This window comes from Neophocaena asiaeorientalis, unplaced genomic scaffold (assembly GCF_003031525.2).
Source record: "Neophocaena asiaeorientalis asiaeorientalis breed wild unplaced genomic scaffold, Neophocaena_asiaeorientalis_V1.1 scaffold447, whole genome shotgun sequence".
NCBI lineage: Eukaryota > Metazoa > Chordata > Mammalia > Artiodactyla > Phocoenidae > Neophocaena > Neophocaena asiaeorientalis.
The window spans coordinates 216,117-224,410 of record NW_020174372.1 but is presented as its reverse complement, the minus strand read 5'-3'; the positions used below and the strand labels follow the sequence as shown (position 1 = coordinate 224,410).

The following is an 8,294-nucleotide window of genomic DNA, read 5'->3' as shown; positions in this document are numbered from 1 at the left end:
TTACTACCTTAGGCATTCTCTGTGCTATGTCTTCCTGAGGATTACCTAGAAAACGTCAAAGGCAAAGAATGATGTTTTATAGGAATATTGTACTTTCTCGTATCCTCACGTAGGAGAGAAAGAGAGAGAGGAAGCAAGCTCTCTGGTGTCTCTTCTAATAAGGGCACTAATCCCATCATGAGGGCTCCACCCTCATGACTCAATTACTACCCAAAGGCCCCATCTCCAAATACCATCGCATTGGCACAGTGGGGATTAGAGTTTCAACACACGAATCTGGGGGTGGGGGACACAAACATTCAGCTCACAGCGGAAGGCTACTGTGCAATAAATATGTGAATGGGCTTTATAAGCTCTGAGGTACTAAATATATTAACTGAAAGTGTTGAAATCATAAGGAATGAATAAAGTCAGACACATAATACTAATAATAAAAGGAGCTAACCTTCGTGAAGTGCTCACTTCATGCAAGTCATTATATACAGTATAATATAATTAATACAATTTAGTCTTCAGATGTGCCCATAACACCACTGTTATTATCATTACTAATAGAAAAAACTCCAAAAGTAGATTGATCATAACTAGATTACGTTCTTTGGAAAGGACACTAAAGTAAATACATTTCTAACATGTTTGACCAAGGAGAAACACAAAACAAAACAGAGGAAACACAAAAACATTAGGAGTGAAAAGATGGTAAAATCACAGAACGTCAGAGATAATAAGAAAGTTGAACTGATTGTTGTTCATTCGTACCTACTCCATTAAAGAAAATACACCTGAACACATTACAGCTAGATACAAATTACCAAATTCAAGTAGCAGAGAAAGGAGAAAAGAAATGTAAGATGGAATAGGCCCCATTGCTAACAGTTGTTATCTCTGGCCAGGGGAGTAGGAGTGACTGAGGGGGTCCAAGGAGATCTAGCACATTTTGCTGTGTGATCATTAGCACTAGTTTACTCTTGTATAAGTCTTCTGATTGGGGGCATATATTCAGACACCAGTTTTAATCTTTAAAACACATATAAAGAGTTTGTGCAGCACTTTCATATAAAATTTGAGTTTTAATCTTTTTCTAGGACAGCTATTCAAACTCTGAAAAACACCATAAATGAAAGGAGGAATACAAAAATAACTGCAACACAGCTCACAACATCTGAAAACAAAATTAAATCCTCTTTACTTATATGTCCCAGGAAAACTTTTACTTTGTTTCAGTCATCTGAATTGAGTTATGTGTGTCTAAAATTAGTTCATACGTAAAAGCATTCTTTAGTGAACAGATAAATTCCTCAAGATCTGCCTGCAGCTCTGAAAAAAAAAATCTCTCTGTCCTGGGAATAATTATTTAGTGTTTATATATTCTTTTTGTCACATTTTAAAAATGTACTCTACGATGACTTTATAAGATAAAAAACAGTTAACTGCATATTTACAAGGTGCTTCAAGAGAGGACCTGAATTCCCTTCCCTGCTCTACCCTTCTCCCTCACAATCACCCTAGACTTCTAGTAGCTGTTTTTTGTGTAGTCCTTTTTTACATGTTTTCCATCAGCATCTGTTGGCTGTTACAAGCACAAATGAGTAAATTTGCTTTGAGTAGGGTTTTGGGGCTTGTTTGGGTGGGGAAGATGTTCTCTCAGTCAGAGTTCAAGTAATCCTCTTTGGAAGAGAGCTTTTTCACCTTCATAATCTATGATAACCCAGACAATTAGCCTGTGTGAACTAAATAGCATCAGTGTTCACTGGGGGTGCAAAGGATAATCAAAACGTCAACAGTTGAGTAATGCGAGAAAATATCTATTAAATACTTAAACAATGTGCTAAACACTTTATATGTATTTTCTTACTTGGCCCTCATAGTAACCTACTAGAAAGGATTTATTCTACTTCTTTTTTTAATGGATGAGCCAACTGAGGGACAGAAAACTTAAACAACTTACTCAAGGTCACATAGCTCAAGCTCAAGTTGGAATCTGAACCATCCAGGCAGTCAAACTCCAAAATCTCTATTTAAAATTCTCTAATGGTCACTATACATCAGAATAACTTTATTTCAAATACATAATAAAGGGATAATTCTTCCCATCCTATATTGCTGTATGTGCATGTCTCAGTGTTCTGGAATAATAACATTGCAAAATTACCACAAGTTCAAATTAGCTTTGAAGACAATGAATGATGTAGAACATTCAGGAAAACCCAGTACCAGGTGCTATCAACTGAGGTTCATGAGTCATGACAGTCAACACAATACCGTATGCGAGGCATTAGCTTACTGGAATGTACATATCAGCTTCCTGGCACGCAGCCATCTTATATGTTTTCCATTTTTCTCACCTTGTTGCAGATGGGCTTGTTTTATTAAGGGAGATGCCTGAGTGTGTAATCAATAACACGAAAATAGAGCCTGGCAGCTGTCTAGATTACAGACGTTCTTATGTGGCCCATGCATGTGCCCACAGACACACAGAATCCAATGGCAACTGTACATACTGCTTAGGAGAAATCTGCCAATTAATAGTATCACCTCTAAAGTGCCTGTGAGTTGGGGGCCAATTTAAATTTAGTTGCATCAGGTTAGAATGCTGATGGAATGACTCATGTAAAAAAAAATCAGCCAGGGTCCAATACCTTTCAAGTGCATTTATTAATAGTGCTTATTTTAATACTGACTCTTCTGGTAGAAGTACTGCTTTAAGAAGACAAGTAAAAAACACAACACAAATGCAAGTGGAATGGAATCAGCATGAAAATAAGCCTTATGTTTTAAATATTTTGGAAAATGTATTGAAGAAGATGAACTTTAAGTTATGACTGAAGTTCAGCAAGTCAAGTTTTTGCCTTTCAGAGAATGTAGAAAAATGCATGGACAACATTTCATCTTTTATATGTATGAATGTACTTTTGAGATGTGTGTGGGTATATTGTGTGTGGTTGTGTATGAAAAATGCTCTATGAGAGGAGAGGAATAAACCTCCTGTAGACCAACTCAGGGAAGTTATGGCAGAAATATTACAAAACTACAGGTAATCTGATCAGTAATTCTCTGAAATAAGTGAGAATACATTTCACACTAATATACAAACACTGCAATGTAGATCTTATTTATAAATTTCACTTGCACACAATCCAAAGGCAACTTGTTGAAGTTAAAAAAATAACTGAACTATGAATTGGTTTGACCTCTAAGCAGAGTCTATGGCATCGTGATGAAAATGGCAGTGCTACTAAAGTGAAATTTTGCATTTGAGGATGACATGGCTGTTATCTGAATGCCTGCGGACATCTGAGAAGACTTTCCACACTACAAGCACATTTGGCTCAAATTCCAAACTATACCTATTAAACTGTATACCCTTCAGACTGAGTCACCATTCTCTCCTTGTACCTCCTTGCTGATCTCACCCAACACTGAACTCTGCAATTCCGTGAGGTCTTACCCAGACCCTTTGGGAAAGCTCAAGACTATTACTATTTCCAATGCCAAGAAACTCCCCAAAGGAGGGCAGCCGCATACTCCTACCGGCCCCCGGCCTCTACTATCAGCTTCCTCCAATCCATCTTCCATGCTTGCTGCCCAACTGATAGTTCCAATATAAAAGATCTAACTGTGAAACCTTGGCTTAAAGCCCTTAAAATGCTTCCCTGGTATCTACAGAGTAAACTGTAAACTCCTTTGCTTAGCATACAAAGAACTTCAAGATCTGGCCACTGCTGAAATGTCCAGTCTCCTCTGTCATTTCCTGCCTTGCTCTTTGCAAGCCAGAAATATTGAACTACTTATAGTTCTCTAGTGGACCAGGCTCTGGTCTGGTGCCCCGCCTTTACACATGCTCTCCCTGAAAGAGTCCTCCCTGCCTGTGCACCTGACAAATCCATTCATTCTTCAAGCCTCAGTTCAAATGCTACCTCTTCTGAGGAGGCTTCCTTGACTCCCCAAGAAGCTGGCTGTGCCATTTCTCTCGTGATCTCATTCAGGTTTGTGCACATATCTTTAAAGGAGTCATCCTATTGTTTGATGGCACATCTCTTGCCTGTATTTAAATTACATGAGGGCAGGGACCACATCTTTCCATTTTTCATCCCCAGCATCCTGGATAGAGCCTGGCATAAAGTGAAGGTCAATGCATGTTGTTGAATGAAGGAATGAATGAATGAGACATAGATGTTCTCCTCAAGTGAACAGTTCAGCAAGTAGAAATTGTTCAGACTCTTCAGGACTCTAAGGATACAAAAGGCAACGTTTCCAGTGGTCTGTTTGGGCCAGTACTCTTGTGGTTTGCTCAGCAACCTAATTAACCTTGAAAGAGCATTTTACAAATGGCTGGCAGACCCATTTTAACTTCTTAGCAGTCATATCTTTGCAGTGGAGGTTTTGAGGGATATTATCCACTCAGTCTGTCCAGAGTCATCTGATCGTCACCTGCAGCTGACCACAAAATCAACTCATAAATACGCATTCTCTGTGTGATCAGAAGCAGCATAGCTGAGTGTGGTTAAGGGTACACACTGAGGGACCTTAGACTGAATCCTGACTCTGTTACATACTCTTTATGCCTCTGGATGAATCTGTAAATTAGGAACACTGATAGTACCAGCCTCAGAGGGTTGTTGTGAAGATTAAGGCAAGTGTGTACATGTAATAATTGCTTAGAATATTTGTCACATAAAAAGCTCTAAATAAGTGTAGTTACTATTATTATCTTTTTTAAAAAACCTACCCTATTCCTCCTTACCTTCACACAAATTGGACAAGAGCAGCCCTGCTCTGCATTGTCATGGAGCCCTGAAACAAGTCCAACCTCCCCTCACACTGAAAGTAACAAAGATCAGCCAGAGACGCACAAAGTCACATGCAACAATTGCTCAGAATCCTGTGTCTTGTTCTCAAGAAGCTGCTCCTCTGAGCTGAGCTCTGTCTGGCCTCAAACTCGCGGTTCTTCAACCAGAGCTGGATCTAGCCACTGGCCCTTGGGGTTGTGTTTTTATTGTGTCTTCTTAAAAATCTAATTAACAATTGCTCACAGACTCTGCTGTGGCTTGCCCTCTGGCTCTCCAGGCCTGTGTTACCTCAAGTAGAATTCTTAACAGTGGTTCCTCAGAACTCAGCCAAGACAGTCTACCATTACCAACAACCCACTCCCACACCCTCCCCCCTCCCCGCCACCCCGCCCAGTCCACCAAAAATGGGAAGGAGTTAAGGGAAAGGGGAGAATTCTGACCATGCAGGTAGCAAATGACTCACAAAGAACAGTGAAGAATGGCTTGCAGAGCCTCCTGCAGATTCCCTAGTCTAACTGTAATCACAACTAACCTTAGAGTTGACATTTACTTGTCAGAAAAAATCAAAACAAAATAAAAAAACCTTCCAAGAAGCCCTAGGGATGGACTGGTATTTTTAAAGAGTGGATACACAATTAGATAAAAAATGGCTTGTTTCCTTGGGTTACAACCCCTGGGTTAGATTTTCTAGGATTTTCCTCACTATGAGAGTGGTAAAAAGCTTGACCACATGGGCTTAGGAGAAAGTTCCAAGATGGCAAAAAGCTCTAAGGTGATACCAACTCTGCTGTAGCCAAGGTCTACAGCCAGAGGATCAAAAGGAGTTCCCATAACTTAGTCCGGCTCACCAAGGGTCAAAGCTCAATAATGAGAGTGTACATTGCATTGATCCATGTCCTCTCTGAGAACCTTCCTCATGAACCTGCAGCAGTGGTAGGTCTCATGAAGAATTTGAGGGTTTTGAATCTCAGTTAACACAATTTTCAGACATTGCTATTGTTCGAAAGTTTGGCGTTTCATCCATTTGGTCCATGGACAGTTTGCTCAGGGAGCCATCTCATTTCCTGAGATGATAAAACCTCATGATTGGAAACTACCTAAAGGTACACTACTGGATGTAGTGAATGGACTACTGGTCCATTCACTCTGTTGGCAGCAGCTGCTAAATTCTAGCAACACAAGTCAAGGCCGCATTACTTAACATTGTTCTTAAAGATTTTCACAGAGGCTCTCCCTGGCCTGACGTGTCAATGGGGAGGTGTTCAGTTAGCATTGTGTGGGGCTGTATAAAATATATCTAAGAAGGAAGACCCAGTGTAAGTTACAAATCTATAAATCCAATTATGACCAAGGCTGTGTGTGCCAATTTCACAATTAATACTTAATTTTAGAATTTTGTGTCTGAGTCTCTAAAACCATTTTCCTGCTTAAAATATTTTCTTTTGTCAATGCCTTGAAAAAATGGCCTAAGCATGTTTCATTCTGAGTTTATTCTTAACTTTCTAATATTTTGCCAAGGGACCAGCCTTTTGGACACTGAATGAGAGTTTTGTCCGTAATTCATACCATACCATTCTATTATACTTAGGTCCAAATAATTTTTAAGCATTAGGATCCCTCCCGGCTCAATCTAAAATTCACCCATAAAATCTAGATGCCTAGAAAAATTGAGAAGTAAGAATTATAACCTAGCAACACTATACATCTTGATTGTCGCATACTATCATACCTCACACAAATTGGCCCAATATGTAACACCCATTCCAAAATGTCTCATGTAAATGTGATAAGGACAGGCGGTAACCTAATTAGAATTTAGAAACGAACTGGCTGGATATTAGATTTTACTTCATAATGGACAAGGGAAATACAAAAGAAAGATTTAGCTAAACGTTAACTAAAAATGATAAGGCTTCAGAGGATGGCAATCATCCAATGTTCTCACTCAGTCCAAGGTTAAATTAGAAGTAGACAGTTAATAACTGCTTTGGTTTCTTCAGGGAATATTTTCTCCAATAGGATTCTTGGCTGAAGTGACATTCCTAATGTTTTTTCCTAAGGTCACTCTCATTGCTAACTTTATAAAAACAAATTTGTTAAAACCAAGTCTTTGAACTCTGAAAATTAATACGGTTTTATAAAAAAGATGACTGCTTACATAGATTCTCCACAGGGAGCTTCCTCCTAGAACTGTTATTTACATGGAACAAGTTAAGACTTCACATATAATGAAACTATTTTACCATTAAATAAAGCTATATTATTAATAACCAAGGTACCAGAACTGTCCATTCATAAAAGGCACATTCCTTTACACATTCTCTTTACACAAAATCAAAGTACAAAAAGTCAGGGATGAATTACCTGTCACCTCAGTTGGAATTAGAACTATTTTAATTTTTTTAATTGTGATAGTGCCAAGACTTAAAGCCCCTGCCATAAGAGACAGACCATGATGAAACTGAAGACAAAATATTTGGGGAAATCTGGCCTGGCCAAGATTATGTAATGGCAACTAAATATCTATGAGGGCTTGATTTAAAATGAGGCTAAACACAGAAATCCTGAGTACTGAATGGACCTCTTTACCTGTTTGTCCTAAATATAACTCATATGAACATATCCCAAATGGAATCCATTATTTTTCCTCCATCATATTTTGTATAACTCTGCTCTTCTTTTGGCTCAGTTATAAAGGTGTTACCAACTAAAATATACATGGGAATTCAGCATACAATAAATGTACACTTCCAGTCAGTAAGAAAATGTGTGTTATTAAGTGAATGGTGTCAGAAAATAATAAACCATTTGGAGAAAAAAGAAAACAAAATTGGATATCAATATTTAACACACTCCTTAAATTACTAAAGGCTAAAAAGGATTAAAAAGGAAACACGGGATATTTCTATTACCATATAATGGAAATGGTATTTATACAAAAGACATGCAACTCAAACTGTATTAAATTTTTAGTGGTCAATAGAATGACACTGAAAAATTATATCCAGCACATTTGAAATAAATTATTTTTCATCTTTAAGTCTTTAATAAATGTCTTGACCTATAATCCCTCAAGAAAAGAAATAGGCAAATAATACTTACCTGGCAGGGGAGATACCATGATCACGAAGGCGGTTTTCTCAGGGCAAGGCTTATCCATTGCACTCCGGATGTGCTGACCCCTGCGATTTCCCAAAATGGGGGAAACTCGACTGCATAATTTGTGGTAGTGGGGGACTGCGTTCGCGCCCTCCCCTGATTAAAAAAAAAATAGGCAAATAGTATGAACAAAGAGGTTACACACAGACACACACATACCTATAAATAGATAATAAATATATAAAACATGCTCAAACACCTTTGTAATTACATAAGTGCAAATTTTAAGAGAATACTACTTTTTACTTAATAGTCTTACTTAAATCGGTCTGGTTATGGAGTTTTGAGAAATCAGGGCCACCATATTTCACGTGTTGCACAACTCCAGGAGCAACTGTTTCTGTA

General features: G+C 38.3%; 1 non-coding gene across 1 annotated transcript; it reads left to right on the top strand.

Annotated features, from left to right (window-relative positions):
* The first annotated feature begins 7,884 nt into the window (after positions 1-7,884).
* LOC112407098 (U1 spliceosomal RNA) lies at positions 7,885-8,048 on the top strand. The gene has a single exon (XR_003004677.1). It is a non-coding gene; the product is annotated as a U1 spliceosomal RNA (small nuclear RNA).
* The last annotated feature ends 246 nt before the right edge of the window (positions 8,049-8,294 follow it).